Source organism: Myotis nattereri (genome assembly GCF_964212035.1).
Source record: "Myotis nattereri genome assembly, chromosome: 7".
In the NCBI taxonomy this organism is placed as follows: domain Eukaryota; kingdom Metazoa; phylum Chordata; class Mammalia; order Chiroptera; family Vespertilionidae; genus Myotis; species Myotis nattereri.
The window spans coordinates 57,909,187-57,927,618 of record NC_138082.1 but is presented as its reverse complement, the minus strand read 5'-3'; the positions used below and the strand labels follow the sequence as shown (position 1 = coordinate 57,927,618).

The following is an 18,432-nucleotide window of genomic DNA, read 5'->3' as shown; positions in this document are numbered from 1 at the left end:
CTAATATATTACTGTAATGCTTCATTTTCATTAAGACATCTGCCAACTTTTCAAAAAACCTTTTCCATTTGGGACTTGACTTATAATTGTAGAGTCCCTTGGGGGGAGTTTCAATATTATTCTAATCAATTTTATCCACAATACACAATATGGATGATTACATCGCAATGTAATTTCCAAAGTTACCTTCTCGCATTTGTCATTCGCAAAGAGAGGAGACACTGCCGATGTCTCCAGAACATATTTTAGAATGGAAACTCACTGCAGCAATGGAGCAAAGAATATTTTTCATCATTTGAATGCATCTCAACATGAATATGTATATGTACAGATATGCTTATATAATTTACAACCACACTTCAAAGCTTTATGGTCTATAACATTTATATGTTATTTTTATGCAATCGGATGATAATGGATTTTACAACCACAAGATTCAAAAGTTAAAAAATCCTCTAAGATGGACTTCCTGCGTGTGGGCTCCTGTGATAATGCCATAGTCTTTTCCTTTTTTATAATGAGGGGAAGTGGATCACAGTTCCATGGCAAGCTGGAAAAATAAAAGTGGAATTCAATCCCACTCCAAATTGAATTGAGCCTGTGAAAAATCATTCCCCTAGACGCTCTGTCCATAACAAGTGTGATATCTGGGCTTCCGTCTGTACTTCAGTTTTAAACTTCTGACCCAGGCGGGGAAGAGCTATGCATGGTGCTTACTGAGGGACTGCCAGCACCAAGACCCCCCAAATCATCAGCACTGATGCCTTCCCCGGGTCATCTAATCTGGCTTGAAAAGTTGGGAGCCTACTGCCAACATGTCACGGAAGCCTACTTTTAATTCAGGAGCATTAAAGAAGAAACAAATAGGTCTAATAAATAGTTTAAACATGTGGTAAGAAAAGGAAATCAGAAAAACAAATAAAACTTTATGAAGAGCAAGTCAGTGGTGATATCAGAAAAGATTAGATTTTTGGATTTCCTGCTTGTTTTTACCAAGTTTTTCTGTCTCCCATTTTTTTAAGCACCAGCAGGAGAGGAGCAGAAATGAGCCCCAATTCTCAGGATTCCATATTCAAAGCTTTTTACTATCTTTAATGTATTTATAAATTTTTTCAAAAAATCATTTTGGTTTCAAAATTAAAGAAAACCACGTTTAATCTTACCATTAAGTTGAATGAATTAAAATAAAGATTGGCTCTTTCCCAACAGAGGTACTAATTCATCATTAAAATTAATAAAGTTGCCATTAAAAATATTTATTAAGTGCTTGACAAACACAAGGTGATTTCCTGGAATATATATGAAGAAAAAATTAAAACACAACCTAAGGACTTAATGAAATCTTGAAAACTAGAAAGACATTTATTGTTTGTAGGTAAGAGTAATTAATATGCTAAAGCTTTCAGTTCTATTTAAATTAATTCAATCATAAAATAATTTTGATCAAAATATCCCCAAGTCTTTTAAAAACTTGAATAAATGAACTTATCTGGAAAAATAAAGGTAGGATACATGGAGTAAAGGAAAAAAGGTATTCCAAGCTGGAAAAAGTCAATGGGCCAAGTTTTATGGGCAGCAATTTGGAAAGGATGCCAGAAGATGATAAGTGGAGACATTTGATGGAACCCAGAGCTCATATAGGACAGAGGAGGATAAGGTTACAAAGATAGAATGGGCTCAGATAGGAAGAACTCTTTATTTTAAACTAAGTATGGGGACGTTCTTCCAAAGGGAAGTGACTTAAGGGTTTTAAGCCTGGGAATTAAACTTGGAAAAAGCTACTTCAGAGCAGTTCAGCAGTAGTGGATGTGATGGATTGGAAGGGGAAGAGACTCTAAGCAGACAGAATGGTTAGAAGGCAGTTGAAATAATCTATGCATGAAATAGTAAAGACCCAGAACAAAATAATATAATTTATAAATGGAAGGACCTTCAAATCATCTAGTGCAAGGCTTTCAAGCTTTTTAAACAAACAAATAAACAAAAAAACCTGTAAGCCATAGTTAAGAAATGTGTTTTAGCCCGGCTGGTGTGGATCAGTGGTTGAGCATCCACCTATAAACCAGGAGGTCACGGTTCAATTTCCAGTTGGGGCACATGCCTGGGTTGCAGGCTCGATCTCCAGTAGGGGTCAGCTGATCCATGATTCTCTCTCATTGATTTTTCTACCTCTCTCTTCCTCTCTGAAATCAATAAAAATATATGAAAAAGGGGAAATGTGTTTTATCTACACAAACATACATACAAAACAAAACAAAAAAAAGTTTAACAGGACAGTATTTATCCTTAGTATTTATGCTGACATTTGACATTTCTTTGCTGCATTCTTTTTAAATTTTAGCAAATGCTGATGGGAACACATTATATTTAAGATTTCCTGCTGAAACCGGTTTGGCTCAGTGGATAGAGCGTCGGCCCGCGGACTGAAAGGTCCCAGGTTCGATTCCGGTCAAGGGCATGTACCTGGGTTGCAGGCATATCCCCAGTGGGAGATGTGCAGGAGGCAGCTGATCGATGTTTCTCTCTCATCGATGTTTCTAACTCTCTATCTCTCTCCCTTCCTCTCTGTAAAATCAATAAAATATATATAAAAAAAGATTTCCTAATAGGCGATGACCTGCTGTTTGTAAAACATGGGTGAGGTGCAGCCTCTTTACTTTTCAGGGAGAAACTAATGTACAAAGACACCTAGAGGCTTGGTCAGGCTCTCACTGCTCATGGTTAGAGGCTGGGTCCATGAACTTTCATGATAACACATTATGATTAGGATGGTAGAAAAGTAAGGGGTTTTGAGTCCAAGTTCATTGTCTTGTGAAATCGAAGAATGAAGTCGGGGACAAAAACGGTTGGTGGAATTGAAATTTATTGAGAGGAGCCAGTCCTGGAAAAAGCAGCTGGAGTTCCAGGAGCAGGCTAGCATCTAGAGCTTCCTTTCCTGTTACAGTCGGGAGTAGTTCAGCATCCAAGCTAATAAAATCCTAATAGTCCATGTGTGGAGGCCCACATGGCCATAGCCACGTGGGCACAGGGAGTGCATCTCCTGCCATCAACCCAAGAACCTAGCCGGCCAGGGGAGAAGAGGAAAGGCATGGGCTTTTCTGTATATATATCCTTGTTAGTTCCTGATTGGTCCTTTCAAAGAATTTTGCCTTAGCAACATCCTTGGGATTGGTTATCTGCAAGCTGTCTGTCTTAGCGACATTCATACATTTTAAAGCGTATGTCTCTCAGCACCCTTTCTTCCCCACCCAGTTGGGGTGCCTTAGTAACTCCACCTATTTGGGTCCCCGGTTTTATTCCCTCCCCCCACCATGGTCCCAGTCCCTGTCTATCTAGCTTTCCTTTGTACCACCGTAGAAATAGATCTGATAGTAAGTTTATAGGAGAAACAAGACAAAGGAACTGACTATAAAAAAATCAAAGTCAACTGAAATTTTATTCCTGGTTAGTTGGGTAAACAGATTTGCCATAGAACTATAGATGTCTAAAGAAGGAACTGTGTCAGGAGAAATATAGTTCACATTGAAAATAAAAGGGCAGAGGGACCTCAAACTGCTCAACAGGCAGGGAGAGCTGCAAAAGTAAGTATTCAAATGAAAAATCTTGTAAGTCATCGATTTGGGAATGGCCAGATGACATTCAACACAATAAATGTATATTGACTACCTTTCCTTTTCATAGCCCTGATATTCAAAGGTAAATAAAATCAGATCCCTGTACACGAGAAGCTCTTATTCAAAAGTTTGTTGATAGGACTACATTTCCTTGGAATTCAGCCACTATTGTTACAAAATTTCAAAAAAAATTATTTTCAGTACTTTAAAATTCCTTTTAAAAAACTTTAAAATTTTCATCTTCTACAGTTTGATCCAATAACTTCACACTGGCCTTTATACCAACATGCATTATTTCTTTGAGCAATAATGCATTCATGTGTGTATGTGAGTTCTTTTTTTTCATCCACCAGTACTCTTTCAGGCAAGTTGCCTCTTACCAGATTACCTCTGAGGAGAAACAGCTTTTGACAGGGAAATGAGCAGCTGGGTGGCAGCCTACAGCAACTCTGTTATTTTGCACTGATAGAGCATTTTAATATAAAGGGCTGAAATACAATCTGAAAATAGTTATTCATCACAAACTCCACAAAGCTCGTTAGCATTTAAGCTGTTATATTTGTGGGTTAACATCTTTTTGGTGCTTCTCTTCCTTTAACAATAATGGTGATGTTCACACTGCCCATTGAAAGAGGAATAAAGGGTGCGGATTTCCACTTAAAGCAGTGGCTCTCAACCTTACTAATGCCGCGACCCTTTAATACAGCTCCTCATGTTGTGGTGACCCCCAATTTCATTGTTACAAATTGAACATAATTAAAGCATAGTGATTAATTACAAAAACAATATGTAATAATATATGTGTTTTCTGATGGTCTCAGGCGACCCCTGTGAAAGGGTCGTTCGACCCCCAAGGGGTTGTGACCCACAGGTTGAGAACCGCTGATTTAAAAATGTAGTGTAGTGGTGTGTCCCCTGGACATATCTCCAGACATTTTAGGTTGTTACAGGTTGGAAGGAGTTTGCTTAATACTGGCCTCTAGTAACTAGAGATCAGGCAGAGATGCTGTTAAACATTCCCCCAATGCACAGGAAAGCTGCCTCCCCTAACTCCTCCATCACAATAAAGAGTGTCAACAGCTGATGTTTTTGAGAAAGTGTAAGTGTAAAAACAGAAGAGCGAGCAACATAGAAAGATTTTTATCCCAAAGGCTTCTTTTATGCTCATGTTAGTTTTCCCTATACAATAAACAATTTTGTCTCAGTCAGTTTCATTGACTTCTTGCCTACCACCTGACTCTGATACTAACTTAGTGAGCTCACTTCTGGGAATTCATCTTATGGAAGTAATCTAAAAGGAAGACATCCTCATAGGCATGTTCTTTGCAAAAATAGAGAGTTTCACTGGATAAGATAGCTTGCAGACAAGGCAGAGATGGGAAATTACAGGGGAAGAAACTGAACAGGAGGGAGATTAAGAGCATAAGTAGAGGGTATAACCATTACAAGAAGGAGGGATATGTTTTTGAGACTAAAGAAAGTAGGTATATAAAAATGTTTTTGTTTTTTTAAAATATATTTTATTGATTTTTTACAGAGAGGAAGGGAGAGGGATAGAGAGTTAGAAAAATTGATGAGAGAGAAACATCGATCAGCTGCCTCCTGCACACCCCCTACTGGGGATGTGCTCTTGACCGGAATCGAACCTGGGATCCTTCAGTCCGCAAGCTGACGCTCTATCCACAGAGCCAAACCAGTTAGGGCTAAAAATGTTTTTAAGGGAAGCCATTGGGGAATGAGAAAGATTCCCTCTAATGACCCCCACCACTTTAGTAGAGTATAAGAAGCATCCTGGTTAGAGAGGGCTAGCAGCTTGGGGATCTGATTCAGAGACAGATAATTTGCAGAGATGTTTTTCCCAAATTAAAAATTTAATATAGTTCATTAAAATAAAACACAGTGAAACAAGCTTAACTTTGTGTTAATTTTTGTTTATATGCAAATTTGCAACTACCATCTTCCTTCCTTGTAAATGCCAGGATACACTAATATAAAATCATTTAAAAAATGAATTATGATCACATCCAGAAGTGCAACCCATGTATCAGCTTGGGCTGACACAATTGTTTTTATTTCTAATAAAGACCTTCATTTACTTAAAATGTCACTCCCTAGGTATTCTATTTCTCTTTTAAACATGTAAGACCATTGCTGTAAAAAAAGGAAATTACACTGAATCAAAGCCATTGAAAGTAGTAGTTGGAAACTTGATAGGGCTACAAAGAATCTTAATCTTAAAAATGCAGTAAAATTTGACTCCATCATAATAACCACAAGAGGCAGATCAATATGACTGAGTTAAGGTCTGTTCTATAAATCATCACTTGTAACCAAAATGGAGAGAGTGAGATGGGAACAGTCTGCTCTGGAATTAGATTCTGATAAAGTTCAGCTCGGGGCTGCAATATGGAGAATAATATGTTGTGTACTGTGGGCAATGGTGCATCTACTGACAAGTCTAACCTAGACATAGAATTTAGGGTTTTGAAGGCATAATTCTCACTCACTATTTGTGTAAAATAACAATAACAATAACCAACATGGAAAACATAAATCACAAACATAAGCTGAAGTTGTATATGTGACTACTAAGTATGAAATTTGGCAATATACATTTATAATGTAAGGGCTGTGTATGTGTTAATGATTTTTATTGCTTAAGTTGCTTAGTTTAGCTAGAAAAAAAACATTTATTTGGCATCAACTACATACAAAGTACTGAAATAATAACTGTAGGTAATTCAAAGATGAAAAAACTGGTCCCTGACCTCCAAATGCTCAGATGTTGCAGGTAGAATAATACAAATACTTTTTGAAATTGTGCATAGCCAGAAGGCTCTGTTAGAATTATTATGAATGTGAAAATAAAATCTTCTTGAAACATGGGGAAAGAAATCTTTATACTCCCATTAGCTATGTAAAAATATAGTGTTAAAGTAATTCTTTCAATGTTTGTTTTTATCTTTATACTAGAGGCCCAGTGCATGAAATTTGTGCACAGGTAGGGTCCCATGGCCTGGCCGGCGATGAGGGCCGTTCTGTGGGGCGACCAGTGGGGTGACTGGGGGGCCCCTGCTGGCACCCACTTTGGCTAGCCTGGGGCCTGTGGGCTGGGGGCAGCTCTTGTGTTGAGCGTCTGCCCCCTCGTGGTCAGTGCATGTCATAACAACCGGTTGTTCCACCATTTGGTCGATTTTCATATTAGGCTTTTATTATATAGGATAGAGGCCTGGTGCATGAAATTCCTGCACTAAGGGGGGGTCCCTCAGCCCAACCTGCGCTCTCTTGCAGTCCGGGACCCCTCGCTCCTTACTACCCACCTGCTCATTCCTAACCACTCGACTCACTGCTCCTTAGTGGCAGGCTCCTTAATGCTTGGCTCACTCCTCCTTAGCACTGCTGTGGAGGCAAAAGAGGCTCCCGCCACCTCCACTGCACTCGCCAGCCATGAGCCCGGCTTCTGAGCAGTGCTTCCTCTGTGGGAGTGCACTGACCACCAGGGAACAGCTCCTGCATTGAGCATCTGCCCCCGGTGATCAGTGCTCATTATAGTGACCGGTTGTTCTGGTCATTCAGCTGTAATGGTCACTTAGGCTTTTATTATATAGGCTAGAAGGCCCGTGCACAAAAATTTGTGCACTGGCAGGGAAAGGGGGTCCCTCAGCCCAACCTGTGCCCTCTCACAGATCACGCTACCACTCGTCCTGCCTGTCCTGCCTACCCCGTCGACCCCGCCCAAGTAACCGCAGGTCTGGATCCCGCGCTGGGGCGAAAGGCCGCTCAGATCTGCTGCCGCCCACCCTGCCAAGACACGGCAAACCTGGATCCCGTGCTGGGGCGGACAGCAGCTCTGATCACACTGCCACTCGCCCCGACCACCCCGCCTGCCCCACCCAAGACACAGCAGGCCTGGATCCAAGGCTGGGGCGAGTGGCCGCTCAGATCCTGCTGCCTCCCGCCCGGCTCTGGACAGCAGCTCGGACATGCTGCCGTTCACCCCGCCCACCCCGCCCAAGACACTGCAGGCCAGGATCTCGCCTTGGGCGGCGCAGCGTGATTTGCCTGCAGTATGCAAATTAGCCACCATCTCTGTTGGCGGTTAATTTGCACATCACCCTGATTAGCCAATGGGAAGGGTAGCTAAGTTACGGTTAATTACCATGTTTGTCTATTATTAGATAGGACTAGAGGACAGGTGCACGAAATTCATGCACGGGGAGGGGGGTGTCCCTCATCCTGGCCTGCACCCTCTCCAATCCAGAACCCCTCACGGGATGTCCGACTGCCGGTTTAAGCCCGATCTCACAAGGATTGGGCCTAAACCTGCAGTCGGACATCCCTCCTGCAATCTGGGACCACTGGCTCCTAACCGCTCACCTGCCTGCTGGCCTGATTGCCCTAACTGCTCTCCCCTGCCGGCCTGATTGCCCTAACTGCTCTTACTTGCCAGCCTGATCACCCCTAATCACCTCTGCCTAGGCCCCGCCATCATGGCTTTGTCCAGAGGATGTCTGGAAGATGTCCAGTCTAATTAGCATATTACCCTTTTATTAGTATAGACTAGGGGCCCGGTGCACAAAATTCGTGCACTGGGTGTGTGTGTGGGGAGAGTGTCCCTCAGCCCAGCCTGCCCCCTCTCACATACTGGGAGCCCTCAGGTGTTGACCCCCATCACCCTACAATCGCAGGATAGGCCCCTTGCCCAGGCCTGACGCCTCTGACAGAGGTGTCAGGCCTGGGCAGGGGACCCTCATTTCCCCCCATCACTGGTTCTGCCCCCAGCCCAGGCCTGATGCCTCTGGCCCAGGTATCAGGCCTGGGCAGGGGACCCCCAGACCCCTCCGATTGCTGGCTCTGCCCCTTGCCCAGGCCTGATGCCTCAGCAAGAGGCGTAGACCCCCATCACCCTCTGATCACCTGATCAGCCCCTTGCCCAGGCCTGACGCCTCTGCCAGAGGTGTCAGGCTTGGACAGGGGACTCCCATCTCCCCCCATCACTGGCTCTGGCCCCCGCCCAGGCCTGAGGCCTCTGGCTCAGGAATCATGCCTGGGCAGGAGACCCCCATCTCCCTCTGATCGCTTGCTCCACCCCCCGCCCAAGCCTGATGCCTCTGACCCAGGCTTCAGGCCTGGGCAAGGGGACCATCATATCCCCCCAATCCCCGGCTCCGCCCCCCACCCAGGCCTGATGCCTCAGCCAGAGGAGTTGACCCTCATCACCCTCCGATCACCAATCACCGGATCGGCCCCTTGACCAGGCCTGAGGCCTCCGGCAGAGGTGCCAGGCCTGGGCAGGGGACCCCCAGTTCCCTGCGGTTGCAGGCTCCGCCCCTGCTCAGGCCTAACGCCTCTGGCCTAGGCCTTCGGCCCGGGCAGCGGGGACCTGCAGTGGCAGCGGGGGGCGCCGCGATGGTGGGCTCCGCTTTAGGCCCAGGCAAGGGACTCCTAGCTCCCGGGAATGCCAGCTTCGACCGTGCCCAGCTCCCATCGCTGGTTCCACCCCTACTTCCTGCTATCACTGGCCAGGGCGGCAAAGGCGCCTGATTCTCCGATCATGGCTGGGGGGCAGGGCAAAGGCGGCCCCAGGGGCTCTTAGCTCCCCCCTGGGTTTCTGATCACTGTCAGTGGCAGGGGGCTTCTTCCTGCTTTCCCTTTCGCCTCCCTGCATTGTGCCTACATATGCAAATTAGCCGCCATCTTGTTGGCAGTTAACTGCCAATCTTAGTTGGCAGTTAACTGCCAATCTTAGTTGGCAGTTAACTGCCAATCATAGTTGGCAGTTAATTTGCATATAGCCCTGATTAGCCAATGAAAAGGGTATCGTCGTACGCCAATTACCATTTTTCTCTTTTATTAGTGTAGATTACTAGAGGCCTGGTGCACAGATTCATGAGCTGGTGGGGTCCCTCAGCCTGGCCTGTGGGGATTGGACTGAAACTGGCTCTCTGACATCTCCCGAGGGTTCCCAGATTGCAAGAAGGTGCAGGACAGGCAGAGGGACCCCACTGGTGCACAATCTGGGCCAGGGAGGAACTGTGGGAGGGCTCCAGGGCATGTCCAGACAGTATTGCCGAGTCCCGATCGGCCGGACCCCAGCAGCAAGCTAACCTACCAGTCAGAGCATCTGCCCCTGGTGGTCAGTGCACATCATAGCGACTGGTCAAACGGTTGGAGGGACAATTAGCATATATATATATATATATATATACACACACACACATACATATTAGAGGCCCAGTACACAATTGAAATCACACAAGGAGGTGCCCCGCCTCCCATCATGTGAGGAGGCACCCTGTGGGGGGCTGGGACCTGCACCTGACCCATGTAGTGCTGGCCACCGTGTTGTATCCACTGGGGTGGGGGCAGGTGCTCCTGTGTGTTGTGTCTCCACTCCGGCCTGCCCCCAGCCCCAACCTCCCTGTGGCCACTGGGGTCGGGGTGACACTCAGTCCCTCCTGCCCATCTGTGCATGCAGCTCCTCCTGAGCAGTCGTGATGCAGCTCCTCTTGAGTGGTAGTGATGCTCGGCTACTTAGCATATTCCCTTTTATATATATGTATACATATAAAATTATATATATATCATATTACATATATAGATTAGCATAGTGCCTGTCTAGGCAAATTAGCCCTTAAATAATATTTGATTAAATAAAATTTGAGGGGGTTGGTGGTGAAAGCTTTTAGAGAGAAGATAGGATGCATTGATTTAATAATATTAATGAATCTCTTTCTACTGAAGATATAGCACTTGACAAGATGGTCCTTGTCTTCATGAAGCTTCTGGTCTGGCAGACTTGGAATGTTGAAAGCATTCAATAAACTTTAATTAGTGTAATACAGTTAAAGCTTGAAATTTAAAGAAGAATGGCTTATAACAACCATGAGTATTAAATAAGTAAGGAAAGAAAAACAATGTTTCAAATATAAAAGACAGTTTAGGTAAGACAGAAACAGTTCCAGGAGTCACTGTGAACTCTTTGATTAAGATTTAGTCCCTTAGTATCATAGTCAAAAGGTCAATTGCCACACTAGTCAAGTGTCATACTAGAGAGGGGACAAAAATTCTAAGAGAAAGAATAAAACCCCATTTACGCTTTGATCATATAGTAGAAATGTAAAACAGAGTTTTCTATGGATACTAGCCAATTTTCATTCCCTTTTAAAGTAGTCTTTTTTTTTTTTTTTTTTCCATTTGTGAGTTAGGCACCTAAGGTTTCTTGGTGTTCCTGTTGACATTGTATGGCACCATGTTTATGTAATTGGCACATGTTTTTCATTACCACTATAAAGGAGGTGTTATTGATGAAGTTTTCTCTAGGTGGAATGACCAGGACTTTGTTGAAATCCATCCACACTAAACATTTTTCTGGCTTTAATTTTAACATTTGGTCTGAGTCAGGTGTAAGTCACTCAGTAGGACATTTCAAATAGTTTGATTCACGTCCTTGTTCTTCAAGGGCCCTCAAATTCCATTGGAAAACTTATCTTCTCTCCTTTAAGTACTTTGGTCACATACACCAGTACGTAAAAGAAGACACGATAGAGGATGGTTTGTACCACTTCAGACACCGCTATAATTTGGCCATAGAGATTCTCAGTCTGGTACCACCCGATCCAGCTAGCTAGGTAAAGGGCCAGGTACCGCCCAAGAAGTACCAGGTAGCAAGAAGTAATGGTCTCGGCCTCTCCAGTCTTGCTGAGTATGAAGAGCTGGGGCAGGATGGCCGCTGATTCCAACTAGATGGAGAAAGTCCAGAGGTTCTCCAGGGGAGTTCTCAAGGAAGGACAGGCCAATGACAGAGACCAGAAGAAACTCTAGGTAGAATGTGTATTCTCACTGTCAAACTTCTCATAGATCATGTACACTGTGACCGAGGCACAGAGAAGAAAAACCACCTCATGACTGTTGACGATGAAGCTGATGAACAGGTCCAGAAACCTGGTGGCGAAGAGGAGAGTGAGAGGATCTGGCTCTTCTCAGAGCTGCCTATGCAGTACTTGGACTTACAGATCTTTCCTAGGAGCAAGATCACGACCAGGAGGTGGCTCAGCTCTCCTAGGATACGGAATATGGTCATGGTCTAGCAAGCCAGCTGTAGATCCACACGCAGACAACACCTGTGAAACTTTCTGGCCGGCCAGAGGGCTGCCACACTCCCTGCCCTGCCAGTGGGCTCAGCCCACCCTCAGATCTTACTCTGCCTGGTGGTCTCTGCTGGGCAGGGTGCTCTCAGCCAGGGGGTGATGTGGCCAGCAGTCTTTCCAAAATATAATTTTTTATTTTTCAATTAAGTTGACATACTATATTATATTAGTTTCAGGTGTTCACCCCAATGATTAGACATTATGTAACTTACTAAGTGATCTTCCTAATAAATCTCATACCCACCTGACACCATACATAGTTATGATAATACTAGAGGCCTGATACATGAAATTCGTGCAAGAGTACGCCTTCCTTCCCCTGGCTGCCGGCACCAGCTTCCCTCCGGCACCTGGAGTCCTGGGACCTGGGACTGGGCTTTCCTTCGGCCACCAGCAGGCACCTGGGACCCGGGCTTCCCTCGCAGCCCCTGCTTCATCTGGAAGGTCATCCGGTCTAATTAGTGCATTATGCTTTTATTATAGATTATTGACTATATTCCCTAAACTGTACTTTACATCCCCTTGATTATTCTATAACAATTTGTACTTCTCAATCCCTTCACCTTTTTCACCCAAAATGTTCTTTGTATCTATGAGTCTGTTTCTGTTGTGCTTGTTTGTTTATTTTGTTTTTTAGATTCAATTGTTGATAGATGCGTATCTATTGCCACTTTATTGTTCAAATTTTTGAGTTTTTTTCAAGGACAGAGGTGGAGAAGCAAACAGTGACTAGAGGATGCAAAGCAGATGAGTTTTCTGAAACAAAGTTTAAGAGGGTAAGTGTGGCAATGAAGTGACAAAGGAAAAAGTCGTGAGTCAGATAATGAAAAGCTCTAACTGCCAGGTTAACAAGTTTGCACTTGATCTAGTGAATTGTGAGAAACAAAACTTTTTGAACAAGAAAAGGTTTTGGGAAGGTTAGTATGCAATTCTTTTTAAAATATATATATTTTTATTGATTTCAGAGAGGAAGGGAGAGGGAGAGGTAGAAACATCAATGGATAAGAGAGAATCACTGATCAGCTGCCTCCTCCATGCCCCACAGTGGGAATCGAGCCCACAACCGGGCATGTGCCCTGACTGGGAATCAAACAATGACCTCCTGGTTCATAGGTCAGTGTCAACCACTGAGCCATGCTGGCTGGGCTAGTCTGCAATTCTTGACAGGACAGACTGGATGAAACTTTGAGATATGTCTATCAGAATTATTTAGTTCAGTGGTTCTCAACTTTGGCTGCACATTAGAATCATCTGGTAATCTTTTTAAAATCCTGATTTCTGGGCCTCATCCTCTGGAAATATTGTTTCTTTGTTATGGGGTGGGGCCACAACATTAGTAACAAAGAAACAGAATTTCCGTAGGATGAGGCCCAGAAGTCAGGATTTTAAAAAGATTCCCAGGTGATTCTAATGTGCAGCCAAGGTTGAGAACCACTGATTTAGTTCCATTTCAGAACTACAAAGTTACAAGTTTCCATGGGAGTATTGGCTATGTGGTATGCAATAAATAGTTGTTGAGTTAATTAATGGTTATGTTTCTCCTACTGGAAAGTTCTGTAGTTATGAATTCCAAGTTCAATATAAGAGTTGACCAGGAGTTTTATAATTTATATACTGACAATATTTTCCATTTAGAATGCCTTGAAAATTTTCAAATCTATTTATAATTTCTGATGTCAGTTATAAGAAAAAACCTAATTTACAATTCATTATTCAGCCATTATTTTATCCCATGGGTGGGACTAATGAACATTAGACTATACAAGACAAGTATGTTGATAAAGGAAAGAATAGCAGGTTCTAAAGATAAATTGTGGTTCACACCTTTACTAGGCTCAGTAAAAACTCTTTGAATATAATTCAGTACACTGAATTGCTTTGCTAAAATAGAAAAAAGAGTATGTTTTCTAATTTTATGATAAAGAAATATTTTAAATGTATTAATAAATAATTAACACATATATTTAAAGTTTATAACTTGATGATATATCTATTGACAGGTCAATAAGTTATTGATCCATAGACAGATATATTGGGAAATTACTACCAAGATTAAGATAATTATACTCTCAGGCCGAGCCAGTGTTGCTCAGTGGTTGAGTTTTGACCTATGAACCAGGAGGTTCAATTCCCTGTCAGGGCACATGCCCAGATTATGGGCTCAACCCACATTGCGGGTAGTGCAGGAGGCAGCCAATCAATGATTCTCTCTCATCATTGATGTTTCTGTCTCTCTTTTTCTCCCCTTTCTGCTCTGAAATAAATAAATAAATAAGTAAATAAATAAATAAATTTAAAAAGATCTACTCTCAGTAACTTTAAGTATACATATTATTAACTATAGTCATGATGCTGTACATTATATCCTCAGAACTTACCCTTCTTATAACTGAAAAATTGTATGTTTTGACCTATGTCACCCTTCTCTCCAAAACCCTGGTATCCACCATTCTATTCTGTCTATGAAATCAGCTTTTCTTTTTTCTTTCTCTGTCTGACCTTTCACTTAGCACAATGTCCTCCAGGCTCATCCATGTTGCTGCAAATGGCAGGATTCCTTCCTCTTTTATAACTGAATAATATTTTCTTCATTCATTCATTCATTGGAGTACATTTAGGTTGCTTCCTTATTTTGGTTATATATAAATATGCTGCATAGGTAATCTTTGAATACTGATTTCAGTTTCATTAGGTATATGCCCATGAGTGGAATTGCTAGGTCATATGATAGTTCAACTTTTAATTTTTTGAAAAACTATCATACTGTTTTTCATAGTGGCTGAAACAATTCACATTCCATCAATAGTGGACAAGGATTCCCTTTTCTCCACATTTATCTCTTAGCTTCTTGATGATAGTGATTTTAACAGGTGTGAGATAATATCTCATTGTGGTTTTGATTTGCGTTTCCCTGATTAGTGATGTTGAGCACCTTTTCATATACCTATTGGTCATTTGTGTGTCTGCTTTGGAAAAATGTCTATTCAGGTCATTTGTCCATTTTTAAACTGGATTATTTTCTTCTTTGCTACTAAGATATATGAGTTCTTTGTATAGTTTAGATATTAACCACTTATCAAATATATGGTTTGAAAATATTTCCCAACAACAGTTATTAAAGAGACTATTCTTTCTCCATTATGTGTTTTTGGCTCCCTTGTGAAATGTCAGTGGATTGTATATGCATTGGTACCATTGACCTAGGTGCCTGTTTTTACGTCAGTACCAATCTATTAGAGCTTTGTAACGTAGCTTGAACTAGGTAAATGTGATGCCTCCAGCTTTGCTCTTCTATCTCAGAACTGCTTTGGATATTTGGAGTTTTTTGTGGTTCCATACACATTTTAGGACAGTTTTTTTTACATTTCTGTGAAAAATACCATTTTAATTTTGATAGTGATTGCATTGAATCTGTAGATGGCGTCTAGTAGTATGCACATTTTCACAATATAAATTCTTCCAATTCAAGAATACAGGATATTTTTCCATTTATTTGTGTCACCTTCATTCTTTTTCATCAAAGTCTTATAGTGTACAGGTCTTTCAACTCCTCAGTTAAATTTACTTTTTAAGTATTTTAATTCAATTGTAAATGAGATTGCTTTCTTAATTTGTCTTTCAGATAGTTTGTTGTTAGTGTATAAAATGCAACTGATTTCTGGATGTTGATTTTGTTTATTATTAGGCTCAATAGAACCTTCCTGTATAATAAAAAGCTAACATGCAAATTGACCAAACTGCAAAATGACTGGTTGCTATGACATGCACTAACCACCAGGGGGCAGACGCTCAATGCAAGAGCTGCCCCCTGGTGGTCAGTGTGCTCCCACAGGAGGAGTGCTACTCAGCCAGAAGAGGAACTCAAGGCTGGCGAGCACAGCAGTGGTGGTGGAAGCCTCTCCTGCCTTTAGGCAGCATTAAGGATGTCCGACTGACGGCTCCCAGGGGAGCAGGCCTAAGCTGTCAGTTGGACATCCCCCAAGGACTCCTGGACTGCAAGAGGCTACAGGCCGGGCTGAAGGACCCCCCCTGAATTTTGTGCACTGGGCCTCTAGTTTAATATAATTGAGCATACAGAGTTGCTATTACAATACAAACAACTGTATAATTGTCAATTATTTTAGCAAAGAAAGTGATCTTTTTAAGGTACTTCTGTTTCAAAGAAAGTGATCTTTTTAAGTTACTTATTCCCTAAGTAAACTTACAGCTTATAGAAGGAGTCAAGGTCTCTTCCATGTCCCTGGACAAAATGTATAGTTCTAAATAGTGTTTCTTATTTGTGCAGAAAACAGCAAAGCACTCCACTCAAAAAGTGCAAAATCTTTTGCCATCTGACTGTTTCTTATATTTTCAAAGACCATATTCATTTTATTATTATCCATATTTATACAAATAAAATCCAATTTCAGAAAAACACACAATAAAAGCAGCTAATATTATTGAATGTTTACTATGAGCCAGTCCCTGGTCTAAGTTGCTTACATAGATGAATGCATTTATTCTTCACACCAATCTATGAAGTTGGTGCTATTATATCCCTGTTTCATAGATGAAAGAGTTGAAGCAAGGAGAGGTTAAGTAAATTGTCCAAGAGGATGCAGTACTAAAAACGGTGAGGAGGGATTGAACACAGACAGTCTGATTTTGGAGACATACTTTCAAACAGAATTTTATTTTCTGTATAGGGCCAGATAGTAAATATTTTAGGCTTTGCAGGCCATACGGTCTCTGTCGCAACTACTCAACTCTGCCGTTTAGTAAAAAGCAGCCATAGATAATATGCAAATGATAAGCATGGCTGTGTTCCAATAAAACTTTATTTATGGACACTACAATTTGAATTTCATAAATTTTCATGTGTCACAAAATAGTATTTTTCTTTGGATTTCTTTCCAACCATTTAAAAATGTAAAAATCATTCTTAGCTGTGGGCCATAAAAAATGGAGCGAGGTGGCCAGTTCTGTCCCACAGTCTCTGGTGCTCTGACCCCTGTGCTCTACTGCCGCACTCTTTAGCCTGTAGGAAAGGAGTGGAGAACCACCGGATAGTTTTCCCAGAATTCATTACTAATAAAGAAATTTGGGACTTTTTTATTTTTCTGCTGAACTGAGGGAGAATATGAGGAATTGCTAAAAATGATTTGGGATAGACCTAAGAATAATTTACTGGATAAAATAGCAACTAAGTGCCCAAACAGGTACCTGAGGATGCAAGATCTTTTTATGCCTATTGTCTATCTGCCACAGAAAAGGCTATTTCCTGGAAAGATGGCTCCTTCTTGGGATTTAGAAATAAGGATTGTAGACAAGTGATCATCTAAAGTCTAAACCAGCCGTGGGCAAATTACGGCCCGCGGGCCGGATCCGGCCCGTTTGAAATGAATAAAACTAAAAAAAAAAAAGACCGTACCCTTTTATGTAATGATGTTTACTTTGAATTTATATTAGTTCACACAAACACTCCATCCATGCTTTTGTTCCGGCCCTCCGGTCCAGTTTAAGAACCCATTGTGGCCCTCGAGTCAAAAAGTTTGCCCACCCCTGGATGGGCCAAAGGGAGCCTCTTTGTGTGCTGCCTGTGGTCACTACTCCAGCGAGCCAGTACTAAGAGCCATGGAGACCAAGGGGCAGGTGGAAGGTATGGGGAGAAGGAAGTCCATCCCCATTACTCCTCAGCATCTAGCAACTGCCTTCTCGGTCACACCTTGCCACTCTCCCAGGGTCCATGTCAGTTTCCACCTGTACTTTGGAAACTCTGCTGTTGGCAACTGAGGGCACCAAATGTCAGAATCTCAGCCTAGGAGTGGCTTTACCTCTGGGCTGCTTTCCAAGTTGAGATGGCTGCACTGTATCTGAATGCCTGAGCAGACAGTGAAATTGACCATGGCAGCCACCTACACCATTGCCCACTAGGATGCCTATCCTTGGCTTACTCCGTCACCCAAGGAAAGTTTTCTTTAGACAGAAACTTATCACAAAGCTTCTCCATTACCTAGAATATCCCACAGGCAAACAAGGCAGGCCAGGCCAGGGCTTTTCTCGTGTCATATAAGTACTAGCATTATATCCTCAATTTTGCCTCTTGGTTCACCAAGCCTTTAATGTTTAATATCTGTAGCCCCCGCCCCCCAGTTGCCAAAGCCCGAGTTAGATCATGGCAGGGACCACCAAAATAAAGAGGAAGAGGGAGAGTAAGGGGAGGTTGTTTTGAATGAAAGGGTGTGTGATTTGGCTACAAGTTAGCCCATTCAGTATTTCACTTGATAAAAGGAAAATGTCTGAAGCTTAGGTAAATATGTGTCTAGGAAGTGATGGGACTGACAATTTTTTCTACAATCATGTGTGACATGTGATTACCTTTCAAAATGGCACCCTCATGAGGCTCTTCATGAAACTTAACAATGTTGTCATTGCTATAAAGCATTTGACACTCCTCTTTTGAAGTTGCCCTCTGAATGGACAAGTTGCAAAAGATAATCTGAGAGAGGGAATATCAAGGCACATTTTAGAGTTGAAAGAATATTTGAGATCAGCCTCAGTGTTTTATAGTCACAAACCTCCTTGAGCACAAAAGGTTAGTTCCCAGTTGACCACCTTTCTTATTAGTAATACTCGCCTAAGTTTGACTCTTTTCTAAATCAATTTATTTATTTATTTATTTATTTTTA

General features: G+C 42.2%; 1 pseudogene across 1 annotated transcript; it reads right to left on the bottom strand.

Annotated features, from left to right (window-relative positions):
* Positions 1 to 11,071: 11,071 nt before the first annotated feature.
* Positions 11,072 to 11,697, bottom strand: LOC308522017 (ER lumen protein-retaining receptor 3-like; annotated as a pseudogene). Its single transcript has one exon. The product of its transcript is annotated as an ER lumen protein-retaining receptor 3-like (transcript).
* Between the last annotated feature and the right edge of the window lie 6,735 nt (positions 11,698 to 18,432).